The following is a 23586-nucleotide window of genomic DNA, read 5'->3' on the forward strand; positions in this document are numbered from 1 at the left end:
AGTAGATTGCCAGCCCTTTCTTCCAAGGAACCGCTGGGTGGACTTGAAGCTCCAACCTTTTGGTTAGCAGCTGAGAGCGTTAACTACTCGTGCCACCCGTGAAATCCCGTAAGAAAAATGTCAAACAGCGTCATGCAATGTAAAGATCATGAGCTTTCGAGCACAACAGGATTGGGTTTGAATTATGGTTCTGGAACTTATGGTTGGGTGACGTGTACACTTGGCTTTTCTGAGTCTCAGCTGGGAGAGTGTCAATGCAGACGCCCCTGAGGCCTGAGCAGCTTGGTATATACACATTCTGGGCTTGTGTGAGAATACTCCCTTCTCACTGGGATCATCTTCTGGGAAAACTGGTGTGAACAGGACAGGAAGCAATTAGGACATTTTGCCACTCTCCCTCACCACCCCTACCCCACTTTTGGCTGATGATTCAGTAACTAGCTAAAGTTTTCCCAGTTTTCTAAGGTGCCCCGAGAAGATGAAAGAACCCACATCACTGGTCCTCACAGTGAAACATGGTAGGACTCCCAGTTGCAAGTACCAGTGAGAATGAAAGCATCTCTTGGTGCTGCCCTGGAAAAAGAGGTGAAATGTGATGCTTCGGTAGAGGTGGGGGGGCTTCGCCAGCCGTAGTCTGCATGTGAGCAGGTCTGCTTGCAGCTGGAGAGCTGCGATGTGAATCTTGCTGCCCTAGACCAAAGGAAGTAAGATTCCTGGCTGCACACACACGGGCCTCACCCTCCCTGGGGCATACATGTTCAAGAGCCATTTTTAGCTTCTTCCTTTACGACACTCAAGGGTGAATAGTTCCTGAAGGGCTAGCAGGTGTGAAATGCTTTCTCTTTTCAACTCCTTGGCCACTTTCTCCTCTGGGGATCGACTTGGCTGAGATGTATCCAGAGGGCTCAGTAAAGCGGCCCAGCGTTGGAGGGGGCTGAGTCCTGGCAGCCACCTTCTCTGCAGAGAACTCGCCAGCCAGCCCCAGGCTTGAACACTGACATTCAAATTATAGGCTCTGCCTTTAGGAGACATTGACTTTTAGAGACTGGTTAAGCTGCTGAAATTCATGAAACATACCCGCCAGTAGAAGAATTGTGAACTACTTTGTATCTCTTTTTGAATACTTGTACTGCTTCCTGGTTGTAGGGCCTTACTTGATACTACAGTAGGCACACAGGGAGATAGCTTCAAGGTCTCAGGACTGGCTTCTCCAGACTGCTATGCTGACGTTTCTTTGCCTCTGCAGGTACATCAGAAGTCAGAGCCCCCTTCCTCCGGTAAACATACATCGAGAACGCAGTTTATCCTCTCTATCTGTGTCAGTTTAAACTGTGAGTACCAAGCCCCAAACCCACTGCTGTGGAGTTGATTCCGACTCACAGTGACCCTGTAGGAGAGAGTAGAACTGCCCCGTAGAGTTTCCAAGGAGCGCCTGGTGGATTTGTACTGCCAACCTTTTGATTAGCAGCCATAGATATTACCCACTGTGCCACCAGGGTTTCCAAACCGTGAGTACAGAAAGATGGAAATTTAGATTCTTATTTTCATGATATTAGAGAAAAGTGAGAACAATTTTATTTAAAGACAACTGTTTTGGGATAACGTGGATGTGTTTTTCTATTATTTGGTATAGTCCTTTTGGAATTTTCCAAGAACTCGGATTATCTAGGTCAACCGCAAAATTGCATAGCTTGGTAGAACGCTGCTGGTTAAGATTCTGTCTTATTCCTTTTGTAAGTAAATTAATTCTTTATTTAAGAAAGGTATTTGGGTCACCTCTGCGCTGTTTCAGCTTTCTTGGGTCCCTAGATTGGGGGGCAAACTTGATTGTTAGCAGTTCTAGAGTCTAGGACTCAGTGACGCAGGTGACCCAGGAGACATTTTATCAACGGCCAAAGACCTGCAGGAGCGGATGCTCTTGTTGCCATGGTTCCCTCGTGATGCCGTTTGTAATAAAAGGAATAGGAGCCTGCTGAGCATGCCCAGAGCGGTCTTAAGTGGGACAGAATGGGCAGAGAGGGCCAGGAGCGCTCTGCTCACTTCTATCCTGTGCTTTCCTGTCCTTCCAAGACCAAGAGAAATTGCAGTGAATCTTTATCTTATCCAGGTTCTGTGTGTATGTGCATTGACACATACCGGCATGTATGTAACAACGGCCTGTTTCAGATATGCAGGGAGCGGTGTGAATGGCAAACCCAAACTGAGTGGGTTGGGGCCTTGGTCACTTCAACCAGCCCTTGCCATTAGTAGCTGTGCTGATTCGTTCTCTCTCTCTCACACACACACACAATACACACACACACACACACACACACACACACACACACACACACACACAGGGAGAAGCACAGCAGCTCACCAAAGGCGGCCCCGTGTGTGCAGAGTAGAGCTGCTCCATAGCGTTTTCAAGGCTGTGAGAATACGTCCTTCTCACTGGGAGACAAATCACCAGGCCTGTCTTCCGAGGTGCCTGTGGGTGGGTTCAAGCTGCCCACCTTTGGGCTAGGAGACGACAGCTCAACCGTTTTCGTCACGCAGGGACTCCTTAAAGAGGAAGCGGAACAGGTCATGAGCTCCCGCGGCAGGCTCACTGCACAGCAGGTCCTGACCCTGCTCTTTTCTGAGGCAAGGACGTTCAGTAACTGGAACATCTTAGGTGGACCTCAAGAACTCCACAAGTCAGGTGCTTTCGTTTCAGAATGGCTGCATGACTCCAGAGTCCCTGGCCGGAGCTTCTAGGGCAGGTATTTCTGGCCTGTCCACCCAGACCCATGGTACCCATGGCTCCTCTCATCCTGAAGGCAGGCCTGAAATGCGCTTCCAGATCCCCAAGAAACCACTTTCTTTCTCCATCTTCCGTCTGCCAAGGCTGAAGAACAGAGAGCTGCTTCTGGCCACATGGTTTCCTTTAGGCCGAGGGCTAAGGGCAGGGCCCTTTCCGAGCCTGTGTAACCGAGTGGAAATCCCTAGCGGGCGCCTAAACTCAAGCTCCTGCCACGCAGGAAAGGAACCTGCCTGCCAGCAATTCCTCAGCCGCAGTCAGCTGGACATTTTCCACAGTGAACAGTGTGTTCTGTCGCCTTGTGACACGCCTAATCTGTGTTGCATTTTGAATATTCTTGAAAATGTCCATCTAATGAGAGGAGAATAGGCGTCTGGGCAGAGCCGGTTCTCCTTGGCGCCACTGCACATCTTCCACCGCCAGAAGGCAGGTTAAGGCTCCTGCAGTCTGAGCGCTGCAGCTCCATCCTGCTGCAAGGTGGAGGTCTCCTCGGCGCCCGCCGACACTGTGTTCTTCTCCTTAGTCTACCGTCCTTATGAATATTAATGGTGATAATAGAATTAGGCAGGCTGGCTTCCAGCAGAACCCGGGCTTAGTGGGAAAGGGGGAGGCTGACTGGCTGAGGAGTTAAGAATCAGCTTGATCCTGGGCCCTGGTGAGAGTTATTTTGTTCTAAAGGAGATGGTCTGTGGTGACCCACTGCCAGCCCTGCAGCACTGCTGATGGGTACCGCTGACAGCTGAAAGCCGGACCCTACAGTCTGTCCGGTGTGGTGTTACAGCTGGTGTGTGCGAATGTGGTGTGTGCAGTGACAGTGCCCACACATCCAAGGTCAGCCTGACCAGGGATATATTCACCACGAGGAAGTTTGCTAGGAGAACCCATTGTTTAATGCACAGCCATCCATACTTCGTAGTTTTCCTGTCTTCATGACTGTCTCATTCATGCCGTGAACTATTCTAAAGGGAAGTGGAGGCAGGGAAGTGGGAGTAGTCAGGAAGCTTTCAGAGAGAAGAGATCGCAGTCTGCAGAAAAAGCCTGCCAAAGCCAGTGTACCATGTATCCCCCGCTGAGTCCATTCCCCTTGGAAATTCCACTAATTTTTGCTGCTTCTTTAAGCGTTGGATGTCACCATATGGAATCCCCCTACTGTTCCCAGGGCTGTCGGTGACTCTGGGCTGGGCTGCGGCACCTGTGTGTTGTCCCAGGCAGTCAACCTGCCAGAGTAGTGTGGGGAGGGAGGGCGAGGGGGAGTATGCCTTCCTTGAGATTCACCCATTTTTCTGTTCCTCCGAGCAATTATCTATGCTGTGGGGATTATGGCTGGTGGCAGGAGTGAACCAGATACAGTCTGAGCAGCTGGAGATCATGCTGCCTGTACGTAGGGCATGTCTACCAGTGTTCCCTGGGGCAAAGGAAAGAAAAGCCTCTCGAGCTGAGCTTCTGTGGCTCATTCTGGAGCTGCAACAGCAACACCGTTTACCGTGTCATTCTCCATTAGGAAAGGGCCTTGGGCCCCCAAGGCTGTGTGGTGCAGTGGATGGTGCCCCAACCTAAACGGTGGATGATCCAGGTTTCAGCCCAAATGCTGGTAACGTAGTTGCAGCATCAGTGGTGTGACATGGCAGACAAAATAAATCTGGTATGTTCTTGGCATACAGGAGTGGAGGGCCTTCTAATACAGAGGGGATGAAAGTCCCACCAGGCCCTCATGCCTGCAGGTCTGGAATCCGTGCTGGGTGTCATACTTGAAGAGCAATACAGATAAGCTAAAACCTGCTCAGAAGACTTCGTCCAGGGCAGGGAAGGATGTGAAACCACGTCACTTCAGGAGCCTGCAGAGGAACTGAGGCTGCTAGCCTGAAGAAGTGATTTGGGGAAGGTGTGACTATCTGCCAGCTTGCCATGGGGAAGAGGAATTAGATTCATTTTGTGAGGCTCTAGAGGAACTTTATGATAGTCGAAGTGTCTTAAGATGTCCCAGAGGTTGTCACTGGGGGTAATGACACCACATTCTGTGACTCTCTGCTGTGTTTATTTTGATGCGGTACATTGAGGTGGCCATTTTGACATCATGGACCTTTGAAATTTCTTTTAGTATAAAATCAAACTTGTTTGACAGTAGTAGAACATAGCAAGTAGTTTCATTCCTACCATTAATGTTTCTTCTTCTTCTTTTTTTTAACTAAGTAATGTGTAAAACAGATGCCTTTGGCCCAGTTCCCTGCTCCCTCCCTCTTCCTGACCCAGGCTCTGTTCCTGACACTTGCTGGCATCCCTGGGACTTGCCCTACCCTTCATGTGTCTGTCCCTTTTGATTCGACTGAAGATGGGGATCTGATGATACTGAAAATTAGTGACATGTCTCCAGGGTGGAGCTGGGGCTGGGAGCTGAAAATACTAAGAGGAGTCACAGCTTTATTTGTATTTTAGAGTGTTTGGTATTTTCTGCCGTTACCAAAAAAGTCTCAATTTTAATTTTTTACTCTATATGTCAAGATGTCCATGTGTCAAAACGGCCTCATCAAAATATCGCTCTTACAACTAGCTGGACGAATACTTGTCAAGTATATCACAGAAGGAACTCAAGAATCATGTGGTTAGTTGAACATGATTATTTTGCAGATATTTTGTGAATCTAAAATTCTATGCTTGAACACAATAGTTTCCAGGGGCAGGCCCTTGGAGCATCCTGGTCTCTGATAAAGTTTTCACCATCTGCATTAAAATGCAGAAAAATAAGCACGATGCATTTAGTTTTCCTTAAGGCTAAATTTCTTCAATTTTAAAGGCTTTTCTTTATTCTGAGATAAGGGGTTTTATTTTCTTTACTTTTGCTGTTGCCGTTAAAATATTCTTCCTTTTTTTCAAATCATGGTAATAGTAGATGGTGTTTTAAGATGTCAATGGACATTTGTCCTACGTTAGTTTTTTCTTTGATCTGTAAAATTCCAAAGTCTGGGAACCCTGATTTAAGTCACTTCATCTTTTTGAACCTCATTGATTCACTTATGAAATAGGTATAGACTCACATGGGCTACCTAGCCCTCAGCACAGTTTTAAGTTTCAGATAGGCTAATGAAGGTCACGGACCATTGTAGACAAAGTGCTGTATACTTTTCACTGAGTGGACAGCGATGTCAATATTGGCCAAATGAGTCGTTGTATGGATAGATGTACGGATGGTAAAGCAGAAGAAAAACTCCTCTTGCCCTCATTTTTCCTTAACTGGCATTTTCTCCTCTGCTTCCAGGAGCCTAAATAAATGGCAGCCAGGGAGCCTTGTGTGATTTCAAACTCAGCATGACAAAGTTTCCACTGGGGCAGCCAGAAAAAGACTAGTGTGCAGAGAAGCCAGCATGGACCCTTCTGTGGAATGTGGGGTGTCGTGGTTATCTAGTGCTGCTATAACAGAAATACCACAAGTGGATGGCTTTAACAAACAGAAATTTATTCTCTCATAGTCTAGGAGGCTAGAAGTCCCCATTCAGGGTGCCAGCTCCAGGGAAAGGCTTTCTCTCTTTGTCGGCTCTGGGGAGAGGTCCTTGTCATCAATCTTCCCCAGGTGAGGAGTTTCTCAGCACTGGGAGCCTGGGTCCAAACGATGAGTTATTCTCCTGGCTGTACTTTCTTGGTGGTGTGAGGTCCACATCTCTCTGCTCCCTTCTCTCTTTTATATCTCAAAAAAGATTGACTTAAGACACAATCTAATCTTGTAGATTGAGTGCTGCCTCGTTAACATAGTTGCCTCTAATCCTGCCTCATTAACTGTGTAGAAGTAGAATATACAACACAGGAAAATCACATCAGTTGACAAAATGTTGGACAACCACACAATATTGGGAGCCACAGCCTAACCAAATTGACACATATTTTTGGGGGACACAATTCAATCCATGACATGGGGTGAGGGGAGATGGTAGGAGGCCTAAAAAGGAGGGAGAGGAGTGATATCAACCGTCCTAATGTAGGAGTGAACTTAGGGTGTGTTTATCATGTCATCTCTGCCCAGTCAAGTGTGAAGAACTGGATTGCGATGTGGAGACCACACCTCAGACCAATTAAATCATGAATCTCTGGTATAGACATCTACAGTTTAAAAAACTTTCCAGATGATTCTAATATATAGCCAAGGCTGAGAACTACGGCTTTAAGCCTGAGAGGACACTTTGAAAAGAGAAGCCAGGTTCGTTTGTGCAGATTTCTATCAAATGTATCACATTCTTCCCTTCAATTTTCAAGGAGGTCATTGCAGCCAGTGGGGGTTTTGCTTGGTGCTCACTCTAAGGCCTCGCTGACTGTGCTTGGTCTCCCCGTGGCCATCTGTCTTTTTCTCCATCTTTTGTCTTAATATTTCAGCTAGGGAAGTAATAAAGTATTGAGGTTAAGAGTCAGCTTCTGAAGAAATTCTTGCCTTGTGTAAGGAAGCAGGTACAAGGATGTTCATAGCAGCAGTGTTTCTAATGGTGAAAATGTGGAAACAACTCAGTGCCCATCAGTACGGCAATGGATACATCAGCGATCAATGGCAGCCAAGATGGAATACTGTACAGCAACTAATGTGAACAAATCAAATCCTGAAATATCATCTTATAACATTCAAAATATAATGTTGCATGAAAAAAAGCAAGTTACAGAACAATATGTAGAGAAAGTAACTATTTAAATACTTTAAACACACAATATAATACTATGCACTATTTCTGAGCATCTCTACAGGTGGTTATTGTACACAGGGTTATCAACCACCTCATATTGCAACCTGATCCTATGAATGCCAGTAAATCTCCATTAGTCATAAAAGACTGCCTTAAACCAGCTCAAGCCACACCTGGGCTGGCTGCGGCTATTAGTAGACCTCAACAGAGGATGCAGCAACAGGTGGAATGCATCAGAAGGAAAATCATCACCCGGACCCCATTCTGAAGAAGTGAGAGGTCCAGCAAGAACCACCACATCACCTCCTGTTTCCTAGCCACCATAATTCCTGCAATGTCTTCCTTCTAGAATTTTTCCTCCCCACTACTCCTGCACGGCCACCATCTCGCTGTTCAAATTATATATAAGCTCCGTTTCCCCATAGCGTGGGGAGTCGGATTGGAGGAACTGCCTCCCGCCTCTTTGCTCTGCACATTGCAGTAAAGTTACTTTGTTTTCCTCAAAGACCAGTGTTCAGATCATTGGCAAGTCTGAGTGTGCCAGACAAGGACCCACCTTCCTGGGTGGCAACAATATGCATGTGAAAGCTGGACGATGAAAAAGGAAGACAGAAGAAGAGTTGGTGCATTTGAATTGTGGTGTTGGCTGAGATTATTGACTGTACCATGGACTGCCAGAAGAACGAACAAATTAGTCTTAGAAGAAATACAACCAGAATGCTCGTTAGAAGTGAGGATGGCAAGACTTTGACTCACTTACTTTGGACATGTCATCAGGAAAGACTAAACATTAGAAAAGGACATCCTGTTGGGTAAGGTAGAGGGTCAGCAAAAATGAGGGAGATCCTTCATGAGAAGGATTCACACAATAGCCACAGAAATGGACTCAGAAGACATTTCTTTCTCTTATACATAAGGTGGCTATGTATTGGAGCTGACTCAATGGCAACTAGCAACAACAACAACATACAGGTGGTCCCAGTAAAAAAAAAAGGACTACAAGGACACACACCAAAGTCAACCTGATGGTTATCTTTGGGAAAGGAAAGGCATGGAATCGAGGAGAGGTACAAGGAAGGCGTTTCGATAGTGTTTCAGTGCTTTTATAAAAAAAATAACTGAAGCAAATATGAAATATTCCATTACATAAATTCCACGTTATGAGTACATGGATATTTGTATATTCTGTTCTTTACTGCAGCTTAAAAAGTTTTGAAATACAAAAATATAACTACCATAAGAAATTGGCCTCTGGAATAAGATCTTCTTGGCTTCAACTCTTGGCTCTGCCACTTGCTGTATGTATGACCTTAAGCTATTTAAGCTTTGGAGGCCTTAGTTTCCTTCCCCATCTGTAAAATGAGCACAGCACTTCAAGCAGTGCTGACACATGGTTAGAATACCGTACAGGTTAGCTGTTCTTATTAACATCCTCAAATTGAGATGATGTAGATTGGCTGTTCCTGCTCATCCTTTGAAACCCAGGTCAGGTGTTATCCCCTTCAGAAAACCTTTCCTGACTGTCATGGATTGAATTGTTTCTCCCCAAACCATGTGTCAACTTGGCTAGTTCATGATTCCCAGTATTGCGTGATTGTCCACCATTTTGTCATCTGATGTGATTATCCTATGTGTTGTAAATCCTACCTCTATGATGTTAATGAGGCAGGATTAGAGGCAGTTGTGTTAATGAGGCAGGGCTCAATTTATAAGATTAGGTTATGTTTTTAGCCAATCTCTTTCGAGATATAAAAGAGAGAAGTGAGCAGAGAGACATGGGGATCTCATACCACCAAGAAACAAGGGCCAGGAGAATATCACATCCTTTGGACCTCAGGTCCCTGTGCTGAGAAGCTCCTTGACCGGGGAAGACTGATGACAAGGACTTTCTTGAGAGCCACCAGAGAGAGAAAGCGTTCCCCTGGAGCTGGCACCCTGAATTCGAACTTATAGCCTACTAGACTGTGAGAGAATAAACTTCTCTTTGCTAAAGTCATCCACTTGTGGTATTTCTGTTATAGCAGCACTAGATAACTAAGACACTGACCATCTGAGTTAGGTGATCTTATAATAACTTATTCTGTCCTGCAGGACACATATCATATGTTAATGATGATGACTAATGTTTACTGAATACTTGCTATGTGACAAGCATTCTTTTGAGGATTTTACATGTGTCTTCTCATTGAATTCTCACACTGCTCTTGAGTTTAGTACCATCATTGCTCCCACTTACAGACTATTTTACAAGTACCTGTTTGCAGTCTTTTCTAACAGGTGGTGAGCTTCTGGGGGTTAGGGATGTGATAGGTCAGCTCTGCACCCTCAGTGCTGGGCACTGTGCTCATAACGAGGTGGTCATTTAAGAAATTGCTGAGTGAAGAGTGAACGAATGCATAAAATAGGCAAAGCAGTTCCCTGCCCTTGATCACTACATGGCTAACATGGGAAATGGATTTCTGAGTTATACCAAGTGGTCCGATGGGCACAGACTGTAGGCCTTTGGTTGGAAGGATCTGTTACAGGCTCTGTCTCCACATACTAGGGCTGCTGTACAAAGTGCCATAAACTGGGTGGCATTTAAGAAGATAATTTATTGTCTCAGAGTTCTAGGGCTAGTAGTTCAGATTTAGGGTGCCTGCAGGACCTTGCTCTCTCGGAAGTCTCTGTGTCTCTTTTTCTCTTTTAAAAGGACGCCACTCGGATGGGATTAGGATCCACCCTACTCTAATATGACCTAACTTAACTGATATGATCTTCAAAGACTCTATTTCCAAACAATGTCACACACAGCCACAGGTACTAAGGGTTAGGATTCAACATATTTTCTGGGGGACACAGTTCAAGCCACAACAGGTTCCTTGGCTCTTCCTCGTTGGCATGAGGGCCAAGTCTCAGAGGGATCACACAGCAGAGGGAGTGAATGCCTCCTCTCAGGAACAAAGCTTATTGATCATTTCGTAGTTAAAAACGGGCGTCATGTGCTCCTTCCCAAAACCTTTTGCTTGGCTGATTCTTGTCCTTTAGATCTCAGCTTAAACATTCCTTCCTCAGAAGGCTTTCCCGACCGTCCAAGCAGAAGCAGGCCTCCTTCACATACACTTTCGCAATCCTGTATGCTTCCTGGCTAGTGTTATGACTGTGTGTGCACAGTTGTCTGAGAGACCACTGCCATCTCTGTGTGAGGTCCTGTGCTCCTGAGGGAAGGCACCATCTTGGTTCTGTGCTCTGCTGTGTTCCCTGTGCCCAGCGGGGCCTGGCTCACTGAAGGTGCTCAGTGCATATTTGTTGAGTGAATGAAAATCAGGAAAGGATGGGAGCGGGAAGGAGTGGGCTATTGAAACCTGAGGGGAATTTGATGGGTGTTCAAATTCACAGCTGCTACTGATAAAGTCTGTGGTTAATGTTTTCAGGCCAACATCCTAGGGGCGTGTGAGCTTCTCACCATCTGGGAGAGTTGCATTACTGATAAGTGACTTTTCTATAAGGAATCCCAATCAGTGGCAAGATCTTTTGTGAAGGCATAACTCAGCTCCCTCTTCTCTCTTGAAGTGGTTCTCAACTGGCACTGTGTGAATCAGGATCACTTGGGGGTGCTTAAAAATGCAAGTAATCTGCCCCCACACACCCATTCACATACTTACACACACCCTGAATCAGAACCTGTCAGGGTGGGGCCCAGAGGGCATGTGTATGGGGAGGTACATCCGGGTAACGGAAGAAGAGAGTGGCTCTCTTCTTTCAGGCCAATGCTTACTCAGTCTCTGGTGTTCTCAGTTTATACTTAGGGAGTTCCTGACATGCCTACTATTATGGATTAAACAGTGCCCCCCCGCCCCAAAATATATATATGTGTTAGAATCCTAACCCCTATACCTATTTACATTACCAGCTGTGTGAGGCCAAAACCCAGTCAGTTTGGAAATATGGTTTTCTTTGTTATGTTAATTAGTTCTCTACCCAAGTTAGGGTGGGTTCTAAATCTAATCACTTCTGAGTTATAAAAACAGCAGATGAGACACAGAGATACTCACATGTGGGGGAAGACGGACACTGCATGTGAGGACTATCTATAGTCAGGGAATCAAAGAATGCCCGGTTGGACTCCTGATTTGGACTCCCAGGCTCCAGGACTTGGAGAAAATAAATGTCTTTCTTTAAAGCTACCCACTTGTGGTATTTCTGTTACAGGAGCACTAGGAGACTGAGACATCTACCTTTCAGGTGGAGGAACTAGATCAGTCTTTGAAGGAAAAAGAAGATGGATTATCTTGTCTAGCACAGAAAGATGGATTTTTCCACTGTTCCTTTTATCTCATTCATCCTCATCCTCTCTCCTTCTCGTTGTCTTTGTTGGATCATCCTTGACTAAACCTTAAGGAATGGATGAAGTGATGAATGGAGACAGCCTGAACATGGGGAAAAGTGAACGGAGGACTCGGCTATGTCAGGAGGCTGCTGGGTTTTGGCCTCACAAGCCTGAGACTGTGAACTGATTTGTGGTATGACTGCTCTGACAGAGATCACAACAGAGGGTCCCAGACAGAGCTGGAGAAAAATGTAGAACAAAATTCTAACTCAAAAGAAAAAAAAAACAGACGAGACTTACTGGTCTGAAACAGACTGGGGAGACCTTGAGAGTATGGTTCCTGGACACCCTTTTAGCTCAGCACTGAAGTCACTCCTGAGGTTCACCCTTCAGCCAAAGATTAGATAGGCCCATAAAACAAAACAAGACTAAAGGAGCATACCAGCCCAGGGGTAGGGATAAGAAGGCAGGAGGAGACAGGAAAGCTGATAATAGGGAACCCATGGTTGAGAAGGGGAGAGTGTTGACATGTTGTGGGGTTGGCAACAAATGTCACAAAACAATATTTGTACTAATTATATAACGAGAAACTGCTTCGTAAACCTTCATCTAAAGTACAAAAAAAAATTGTGAGCATGTGAACCATTCTGTAGTGCTCAAAATGATTGCACATGAGCTATTCCTTCCCCCAATTCCCAAAAGCACTATCTAGATGATTCCTCATGGTTCTCCGAGGAGGGAGATCCAGCATGTGGATGGACTGCTATCTCCCTGTTCTCTCGGCTGAGCTGGGATGTCCTGCTTGGTCAGCAGGTGGGTGCACATTGCTTGTCTCTGCATCTCCTTGTCCTCTCATTGAAAGAACACTGAGGGGTAGGTAGTACAGCCCAGACTTTTCACTTATGAGAAAACTGAGGAGACTCTGAGAGCATCAGTCATTTGCTGGCAGGGAGCAGACACGGGCCACGAAACCCAGTCTTCTGAAATGTGTACCAGGGTCTTTTCCACCACCTTCTCCTTTTCCCCTGGCCTTGGTGGAAGCAGGCCCCAAACAAGGTGCCAAATAGCTGACTTGGCTCAGTGGGACTCTAGGATATTCCCTCTGATCGCTGACTGGTGATGTTAAGTGTTCCTGTCCTGTCTATGAGGTAGGAGCCTCAAACCTGAGCAGTAATTAAACTCACCAGTCTTAGAAGAAATACAACCAAAAGTGAGGATAGCAAGACTTCCGCTTACTTACTTTGGACACATCATCAGGAAAGACCAATCACTAGGAAAAGACATCATGTTTGATAAAGCAGAAGGTCAGTGAAAATGAGGGGAACCCTCAAAGAGGTGGATTGACACCATAGGCACGACAATGGACTCAAACATACCAACAATCATGGAGATGGTGCAGGACCAGGCAGGTTTTCATTCTGTTTGCTGTGAGTCAGAACTGACTTGAGGGCAACTAACAGCAACGAGAGATGCTTGAGATGAGGACATGGTCTGCGGTATTTGTTGAAGTCTGTAAGGGCAGAACTGCAGCTGCCCCACTCTTAGCCTATTAGCCTCATTTTTGTTCCATTTGATATTTGAAAATTGCCATTTATTAACTGCTTCATGCAACAAATATTGATCGAGGGCTTGAAATGTGCCAGACACTGGCATAGATGCTGGGACTGCAGCTGTGTGGAGCAAAGATAGGGCCTCTGGGCCCTGCAGCCTATGTTCAGAGAAGCTGGAGAGGCTGTGTACAGGGAGGGAGTGGTGGCGAGGTATGGAGCGTGTTGCTCTTCAGACAGGAAGCTTAGAGAAGTTCTTCTGAGCAGCGGCTGAATGCAGCCATCTTGGGAAGACTGTTCCTTGCTCAAAAGCCCTGAGGTGGGAGCAGGTTTGATGTTGTGAGGGGATAGCAAGGAGTCAGCACAGCTGGAGAAGGGAGAGACCAGGGACAGTGTTAGCATCCAGGGCAGACTGGCTGTTGAGGACAAAGCCTCATTTGGCAGGTGGCTCTTATAGTTCATGGAGGGACGTGGGATTTTATTCTGAGTGTGATGGGAAACCTCTGCAGGGCTTTAGCTCTGACTTGGATTTTTACAGATCAGTGTGGCTGTTGTGTGGAGGATAGACAGCGAGGGTAAGAGAGGACCTGAGGGTAGTCCCGGAGGAGGGTGGGGACTGGATAGTGGAGGTGGGCTGGAGGGGTCCGATTCAGCCATTTGCTGATGGGCTGGGGGTGGGGGGCTGAAAGAGAGAGGTGTTCGGATGAGCTACTGCCAGGTCTAGGACTTGGATACCTGAGCAGGTTCAATGGCCCTGGGCACTGCTGGGAGTTCAGAATGGGGAGACTCCAGGCAGGGGTGGGCCATCAGGGGCAAGTGCTTCTCTGGGGCTGCTGCAATAGCTTCCTGGCCAGCCTCCACTCTGATAACCCGAGTTACCTTTCTAAAGGAGGTTTGGCCGTCTCCTTGCCCTGACCAACCATATGTCCCATTGCCTTTAGACTCAGTCCTGCTAGCCCTGCAGCAATAAAGGCCTCAAGCTGCCTGATCAGCCACTCCTTGACTGCTTTAAGCCTCCATTCTAGCCACACCACTGCCCCCCACCCCGCCCGTGTGGGCGCCTGTAATCTCATACCCCTGCTCTGTGTGCTCCTCACACTTCTCTACCTTTCAAGAACCTTATGAAGCCTAGTAAACACTCTACCTTCTCCAAGTTCACATCTCAGACTTTTTACAATGGAATGATTCCTTTTCGACAAAACTTGATTTGTGCGTTTAGTCTCGTCCCCATCTAATTCTTCTCTGTATGTAGTTACATATCTTTAAATATACATAAAAAACCCAATATATATATGCATATATGTTAGCTGCTGTTGAGGAGGCCCCAACCCGTGGCAACCCCATGAACAATGGAATGAAGCTTTGCCTGGTCCTGCGCCATCCTCATGATCAGTTGGAGATCGGACCACCGTGATCCCATTTTTGAAAGTAGATCACTAGACCTTTCTTTGTAGTCTGTCTTAGGAAGTGCTACTGAAACCCATTCAGCATCACAGCAACATGCAAGACTCCACTGACAGACAGGTGGTGGCTGCACATGAGGTTCACTGTCCAGGAATCGAACCCGGGTCTCCTGCATGGAAGGCAAGATTTCTACCACTGAATGACTAATGCCTCATATATGTACTTAAAAACCAAAAACCAAACTCATTGCCATGAAGCCGTTTCCGACTCATAGTGACCCTATAGGACAGAGTAGAACTGCCCCATAAAGTTTCCAGAGGTGGGCTGGTGGATTCGAACTACTGACATTCTAGTTAGCAGTGTAACACTTAACCATTGTGCCAGCAGGGCTCCATGTGTGCATGTATATATGTGTATATATTTTTATACAGTGCACATTTTGTTATAATCATATATCACTATAATAATGCTTTTATTAATGTAATGTTTTTATTACTAGATTATGTACTTTTCAAGGACAAAGCTTGTACAAATCAAGTACAAAAGTTCTTATTCTGTATCCTAAACTAACCCAGAGGTCTTTTACCCTCAGCAAATGATTTGACTTGTATCGACAAAGGGACTAGGAGAGGAGTTGTGAAGAAGAAATACGTCCAAGCCCCCTGATTATAGCTATTACTGGAGTAGAAGTGACAGTAAAGTGCTTTCAGAAACCTGGAAATAGGGTAGCTTTCTCTTTCAGGTGCAGCTCGCACCCTCCATATGATCCAGTGAGCCTTCATATTTCCCAGCCTCCTTTGTGGTTAGATTGGCTGTGTAAGTAGCTTTGGTCAATGAAATGTGAGTGGGAAAGCAGATGTCTTGTTTCCAGTCCTGGCACATAAGAGTTAGTACTCTCCTCCATCTTTCCTTTCCCACTGCTCTGATCCTAGAAGCCTTGTGTTGACTTGCTGATCACAGAATGGATAGAACCTCGTCCAGAATCAGCAGATGGTAGAGGGCCTGCTGTCTACGCCAGACTTTAGAAGAATAAGAAGCAAACTGCCCTGCTAAGCCACTGAGATTTTAATTTACTTATTAACTCAACATAGCCTAGCCTATCCTGATTACTATATCTTCTCAAAGTGAAACTAGTAAAATCTGCACATTTTTGAGTGGTGCCTGCATATAGTGCAGCAAACATCTATAAACCAGGCATGAGTTTTCTCCTCCTCAGTCAACTGATCATAAGGAACTCCCCATAAGGCCATAGATGCAGACTGGAAGAGGGAAGGTAATGTCACAGGAGTGGAGACCGTGGGCATTTGGACCACTTTCTCATGCAACTTACTTGTGCCTTCAGGTCCTGCTCGGGCCCAATCTTGTATATCCCACTTCCATTTAACGAAGTGTTGTTGTGCGTGTCTGACTTAGTGGCTCTGCGGGTCAGACAACACTCAGTTCATGAGAGGCAGCTCAGGCTGCATGGTGACTTGGTGGCCCACGGTTAAGTGTACAGTCTCTACTACCACCACCACTGTGGTAGTAGAGACTACACTTAACCAAAGGCCCGGTAATAAGCCAGAAGCTGCTTTTCAAAAGGAGAGTAGTTATCTGCAGAGGATGGCAGGTCTTTGCTCCAAGCTCCTAGGGGTCTGCACTGCGATTTACCAATAAGGTCCTCCCAAAGACTCCAAACAGCATCTCTATCTGTGACTGACACTTCAAGCACCCTTAGATCAGCCATATCATATGGCTCAAGCAGTAAAGTGGATTGCACAGTAGCCTGAACCCATTGCAAAGCCTTCTCTTGTTCTGGGCCCAGCTCAAAACTAGCAGCTTTTGGAGTCACTTCATAAATAGTCCAGAGTAGCACACCCAAGGATGCAATGCTGGAAGTGCTCACTTGCCTATGCCAAAAAATTTGGAAGACAGCTACCGGGCTAACCAACTGGAAGAGATACGTATTTGTGCCCATTTTAAAGAAAGGCGATCCAACATAATGCAGAAATTATCAAAAGATATCATTAATATCACACACAAGTAAAATTTTTTTGATGATAATTACAAAATGATTGGAGCAGTACATCAACAGGGAACTGCCAGAAATTCAAGCCGAATTCAGAAGTGGACGTGGAACGAGGGATATCTTTGCTGATGTCAGATAGATCTTGGCTGAAAGCAGAGAATACCAGAAAGATGTTTACTTGTGTTTTATTGACTATGCAAAGATATTCGACTATGTGGATCATAACAAATTATGGATAACATTGTGAAGAATGGGAATTCTAGAATACTTAATTGTGTACAGGAAGAACCAAGAGGCAGTTGTTCTAACAGAACAAGGGGATACTGTGTGGTTTAAAATCAGGAAGTGTGTGTCAGGGTTGTATCCTTTCACCATACTTATTAAGTCTGTATGCTGACCAAATAATCTGAGAAGCTGAAGTATATGAAGAAGAATATGGCATCAGGATTGGAAGAAGACTCATTAACAATCTGTGCTATGCAGATGACACAACCTTGCTTGCTCGAAGAAAGGAGGACTTGAAGCACTTAGTGATGATCGAAGACCACAGCCTTCAGTGTGGATTACACCTCAACCCAAAGAAAACAAAAATCCTCATAACTGGACCAATAAGCAACATCATGATAAAAGGAGAAAAGATTGAAGTTGCCAAGCACTTCATTTTACTTGGATCCACAATCAACGTCCATGGAAGCAACCATTAAGAAATCAAATGACATATTGCATTGGGTAAATCTGCTGCAAAAGACATCTTTAAAGTGTTAAAAAACAAAGATGTCACTTGGAGGACTAAGGTTCACCTGGCCCAAGCCATGATATTTTCAATTGCCTTATAAGCATGCAAAAGCTGAACAATGAATAAGGAAAACCAAAGAAAAAGCTGGACAATAAATAAGGGAGACTGAAGAATTAATACCTTTGTACTATATTGGTGAAGACTATTGAATATACCATAGACTGCCAGAAGAGTGAGAAAATCTGTCTTGGAAGAAGTACAGCCAATATGCTCCTTAGATGTGAGGCTTTGTTTCACTACTATCACCATGTTATCAGGAGGGACCAGTCCTTGGAGAAGGACATCATGCTTTGTAAAGTAGATGGTCAGTGAAAAAGAGGAAGATCCTCAACAAGATGGATTGACACAGTGGCTGAAAAAATGGGCTCAAAATAGCAATGCTTGTGTGGGTGGTACAGGACCGGGCAGTGCTTTTTTCTGTTGTATAGCAGATCGCTATGAGTTGGAACCAACTGTATGGCACCTAAGAACAACTAATAGCACACCCAAATGAGGGATGTATTGCCTCCAAAATTCAAAGAGGCCCACAGCTGTGTGCCTCATTTACAGTTGTGGGAGGGGCCAGTTGCAATAACTCATCCTTCACTTGCGGAGGAATATCTTGACATGTCTCATACAACTGGACCCCTAGAAATTTCACTGAGGTGGAGGGTGTCTGAATTTTTGTTGGATTAATTTCCCACCCTCTAGCAAACAAATATTTTAGCAATAAGTCCAGAGTAATTGACACTTTATCATTACTAGGTCCAATCAGCATAAATTCATTAATGTAATGGACCAGTGTAACATTTTCTGGAAGGTAAATGCAACCAAGTTCCCTGGGGACTAAATTATGACACAGGGCTGGAGAGCTGATATATATGAGGTAGGATACTGAAGCTGTACTGCTGGTCTTGCTGCTGAAGGCAAACTACTTCTGATGTGCCTTTGAAACCAGAATCAAGAAAAAGGCATTCGCTAGATCATTAGCTGCATACCAGGTACCCACCCAGTGCCGTCGAGTCAACCAGGTACCAGGAGATGTACTAATTTGCTCAAGCAATGAAACTACATATGGAACAGGAGGCGAAACTGGAGTCACTACCTCGTTAAATTTACGATAATCTTCTGTCATTCCCAAGATCCATCTGTTTTTTGCACAAGCCAAATAGGCAAGTTGAATGCAAATATGGCGGGAATCACACCCCTGCGTCCTTCACGTCCTTGATGGTGGCAGTAATCTCTGCAATTTCTCCAGAAATGTGGTATTGCCTTTGGTTTAATATTTTCCTAGGTAGGGGCAATTCTAATGGCTTCTACTTGGTTTTTTTCTATCATAATAGCCCTTCCTCCACTTGTCAAGGATCCAATGTGGGCGTTCTGCCAGTTGCTGAGTATATCTATTCCAATTATGCATTCTAGAACTGGAGAAATCACTACAGGATGGGTTTGAAGACCCACTGGACCCAATGTCAGATTAACCTGCCTAAAACTTCATTAGTAACCTGACCTCCATATGCCCTCACTCTGACTGATGGGCCACAGTGATGTCTTGGGTCTCCTGGAATTAGTGTCAGTTCAGAGCCAATATCCAGTAATCCCCCAAAAGTCTGATTATTTCCTTTTTCCCAATGAAAAGTCACTCTTGTAAAAGGCCATAGATCCCTTTGGGGAAGACTGGAAGAAAGGCTAACAGTATAAATTTTTCTCAGTGTGGTGGGGTCCTTCTTCCAGAGGACCCAGCCTACCCTTTATTCAAGGGGTTGTGGGTTTGTAATCTGCCTCAAGTCTGGGAATTGATTGAGGAACTGTGACTCATTATTCTGATGATTTGAGTTAGATTGCTGCTCACTTGACTTAGCATTCTTCCGCTTCTATAGAGCAAGTAAATGTGTGGTAGATTTTTCATCTGTTTCACTCCTGGGTATACCAGGACTATGTAGGGAATGCCATAAGTCCATAAGTGTCAGATTACTCTGATTACTGCTTTGACACCACCGTCCATTATGGCAACCATGCCCACCTTATCTTTGTTGATTGAGTGCTGCCACATGGCCACTTTCACCACTGTGTCCAATCAGCCCCACTGTAGTTAGGTGTCTCAATTCAGTTAAGGCAGTTCTCACTGTCAAATCTGACTTACATAAAATAGCAATCAGGGCAGTCTTCAAGGATGCTGGGGCTCCCTTCACAAATTTGTTCCATTGTGGCAAAAGCTGTGTCCTCTGGGCACTCTATGTAAGGGTCTGTGGTCTAACCTGATAAATCTACACTAACATGTCAATTTCCTTAAGCATTAGGATACCTTCTTTTAAGTATACCGATGCAGGTCTGGTACTTCAACTTGATTTAGTGTAAGCCACTATGCATTTCATGCTTCAGTGACCCAACCAAATATCTATTAGATCCTTTCCTAATCTCTTGAACAGAAACACTGAATGAAGGATCTGTGCTTCTTGTTGTTGTTGTTAGGAGCCGTTGAGTTAGTTCTTACTCATAGAGACCCTACGTATCTTCTGCAAAATTTTAGTTGTGTGTGATACTAATACTGTTCGATTATTTCTGCATTCTGTTGAATCACCTTTCTTTGGAATGGGTGCAAATATGAACCTCTTCCAGTTGGTTGGCCAGGTAGCTATTTTACAAATTTCTTGGCATAGATGAGTGAGCACCTATAGCGCTGCATCCATTTGTTGAAACATCTCAACTGGTATTCCATCAATTCCTGGAGCCTTGTTTTTCACCAATGCCTTCAGTGCAGCTTGGACTTCTTCCTTCAGTACCACTGGTTCTTGATCCTATGCTACCTCCTGAAATGGTTGAGTGGTGACCAATTCTTTTTGGTATAGTGACTCCGTGTATTCCTTACATTTTCTTTTGATACTCCCTGGGTCGTTCAATATTTTGCCCACAGGATCTTTTATTATTGCAACTTGAGGCTTGAATTTTTAATTCAGTTCTTTCATCTTGAGAAATGCCAAGCGTGATCTTCCTTTTTGGCTTTCTTACTACAGGATTTGGCAATGACAAATCTCTAAAATTTATGGAAAGGGATTAATCTCTAAATTTTTTTTCCATGAAATTCGTGGAAAACTTCAACATCTCAAAGACAAAAAGACAAAAAATCAGTTAAAATGTGGGCAAGGGACATGAATAGACACTTTGCCAAGGAATACATTCAGCCGGTCAACAAATACATGAAGAGATGCTCATGATCATTAGCCATTAGAGAGATGCAAATCAAAACAACCAGATAGCATCTTAAAATCTTACCACAGCAAAAATGGCAATGCTAAGTAAAAGAAGAAAATAACAAATGCTGGATGGAGAAGGTGTAGGGAGATTGGAACTCTCATACTATGTTGGTGGGGTTGTAAAATGGTGCAATCACTGTGGAGAATGATATGATACTTCCTTAAAAAGTTAGAAATAGAGACACCTTATGATCCAGCAATATACATCCTAGAGAAATAAGATCCATGACACGAATAGATATATGCGCTCCCATGTTCATTGCAGCATTATTCACAATAGCAAAAGGATGTAAACAACCTAAGTGCCCATCAACAGATGAATGGATAAACAAACTATGGTAGATACACATAATAGAATACTACACAAACTTAAAGAATAATGATGAATCTGAAAAATATCTCACAACATGGATGTACCTGGAGGACATAATGCTGCGTATAATAAGTCAATCACAAAAGGACAAATATTATATGATGCCATGATTATAAAAAGTTAAGAAAAGGTTCACACACAGAAAGAAACATTTTTGATGGTTACCAGGGATGGGAGGGGAGAGAGGGAAAATCACTAGCTAGATGGTAGACAAGTATTAACTTGGATGAAGGGAAAGGCAATACACAATAGGGGAGATGTCAGCTGAACATGACCAAGGCAAAGGAAAACACTGGGAGTAATGCAAAAGTGAAAGGAAACAACGGTAAATACTATTACATACACAATCCTGCAGTAACAATAACAACAGTAATAATAATAAATAATATAAAGTGGGTACATAGGTAGATATATAAGCTAAACAGGTGTGGGATGGTGGTATGGGAGTACACCCACAAGCATACACTGGTTTGGTCGAGGGTATTTTTACATATATATATGTATGTGCTGCAAATATATCCATGTATGTAGTAGAGCACACAGGGGACAAAGTTATAAAAACTTTTTAGCTGTAACCAAACATCTTGAGGGACTGGGTCACTGGGCTTCAGGGCTTAGCACCATAGTCTTAGGGGACATCTAGGTCAATTGGCATGACATAGTCCACAAAGACAATGTTCTACATCCCATTTTGGTGAGTAACATCTGGGGTCTTAAAAGCTTGCAAGCGGCCATCTAACATACAGTTATTGGTCTCTTCCTGTCTGGTGTAAAGAAGAGTGAAGAAAATCAAAGACTCAAGGAAACAATTAGTCCAAAGGACTAATGGACCACAAGAACCATAACCTCCACTAGCCTGAGGCCAGAAGAACTAGATGGTGCCTGGCTACCACTACCGACTGCTCTGATCGGGGTCACAATAGAAGGCCCTGGATAGAGTGGAAAAAAAGTGTAGAACAAAATTCAAATTCACAAAAAAAGACTGGACTTACTCGTCTGATAGAGACTGATAGAACCCCCAAGATTATGGCCCTTAGACACCCTTCAAACCTGGAACTGAACCCACTCCCAGAGATCACCTTTCAACCAAACAATAGACAGGCCTATAAAGTGAACAGTAACACCGGTGAGCAACGTGTTCCTCAGAGCAATCAACCATATGAGACCGAAAGGGCAGCATTTGCCCCAAAACAAAATTCAGAAGGCAGGAAGGGGCAGGAAAGATGGGCAAATGGAAATGGGGAACCCAGAGGGAAAATAGGCAGAGTGCTGGCACATTGAAGGGATTAAAAGTAATGTCATGAAACAAAATGTATAAATCGTTAAATGGGAAACTAATTTTTCTCTGTAAAATTTCACCCAAACCACAATAAAATGTTTAAAAAAAAAAAAGGAGAGAAAAAAAAAAAGACTAAAATGGATGTCAAAAGAGACTCTGAAACTTGCCCTTGAAAGTACAGTAGCTAAAGCAAATGGAAGAAATGTTGAAGAAAAAAGAGTGGGTTGAGAAGGCAAAGTAAAGATTTATAGTGAAATGTGCAAAGATCCGGAGATAGAAAATCAAAAGGAAAGAGCATGCTCGGCATTTCTCAAACTGAAAGAACTGAAGAAAACTTCAAGTCTTGAGTTGTAATATTGAAGGATTCTAAAAGTATTGAATGATGCAGGAAACTTCAAAGAAGATGGAAGGAATACACAAGAGTCACTGTACCAAAAAGAACTGGTTAATGTTCAACCATTTCAAGAGGTAGCATATGACCAAGAACCAATGGTATCGAAGGAAGAAGTCCAAGCTGCACTGAAGGCACTGGCGAAAAACAAGGCTCCAGGAATTGGTGGAATATCAACTGAGAAGTTTCAATAAACAGATGCAAAACTGAAAGCATCCACTTGTCTGTGCCAAGAAATCTGGAAGACAGCTACCTGCCCAGCCAACTGGAAGAGATCCATATTTTTGCCCATTCAGAACAATATCTTTAAATTTCACAGACAAGTTAAATTTTGCTGGTGATAATTAAAAAACAGTTGCACCAGTGCATCGACAGGGAAGTGCCAGAAATTCAAGCCGAATTCAGAAAAGGACGCAGGACAAGGGATATCATTGCTGATGTCAGATGGATCTTGGCTGGAAGCAGAGAAAATCAGAAAAATATTTACCTTTGTTTTATTGACTATGCAAGGCATTTGACTGTGAGGTTCCTAACGAATTATGGATAACATTGTGAAGAACAGAAATTTCAAAACACTTAATGGTGCTCATGAGGAGCCTGTACATAGACCATTCGAACAGAACAAGGGGATGCTGCATGGTTTAAAGTCAGGAAAGGTGTTTGTCAGGGTTATATCCTTTCACCATACCTATTCGATCTGTATGCTGAGGAAATAATCCAAGAAGCTGGACTATATGAAGAAGAACATGGCATCAGGATTGGAGGAAGACTCATTAATATCTTGCGTTATGCAGTTGTCACAACCT

At 44.3% G+C, this 23586-nt stretch overlaps 1 long non-coding RNA gene across 6 annotated transcripts in view; it reads left to right on the forward strand.

Annotated features, from left to right (window-relative positions):
• Positions 1-23586, forward strand: part of LOC111751346 (uncharacterized) — an 82845-nt gene that overhangs the window by 6377 nt on the left and 52882 nt on the right. For 4 of the 6 annotated variants that reach the window (XR_010318223.1, XR_010318225.1, XR_010318222.1 and 1 more), the window contains one exon: positions 1247-1331. This is a non-coding gene — a long non-coding RNA (uncharacterized LOC111751346). Of the gene's footprint in view, positions 1-1246; positions 22528-23586 lie in introns of those variants that run through there. The other 2 variants (XR_002786427.2, XR_010318224.1) reach the window with 1 other exon arrangement.

This window comes from Loxodonta africana, chromosome 17, assembly GCF_030014295.1.
Source record: "Loxodonta africana isolate mLoxAfr1 chromosome 17, mLoxAfr1.hap2, whole genome shotgun sequence".
NCBI classification, from domain to species: Eukaryota; Metazoa; Chordata; class Mammalia; order Proboscidea; family Elephantidae; genus Loxodonta; species Loxodonta africana.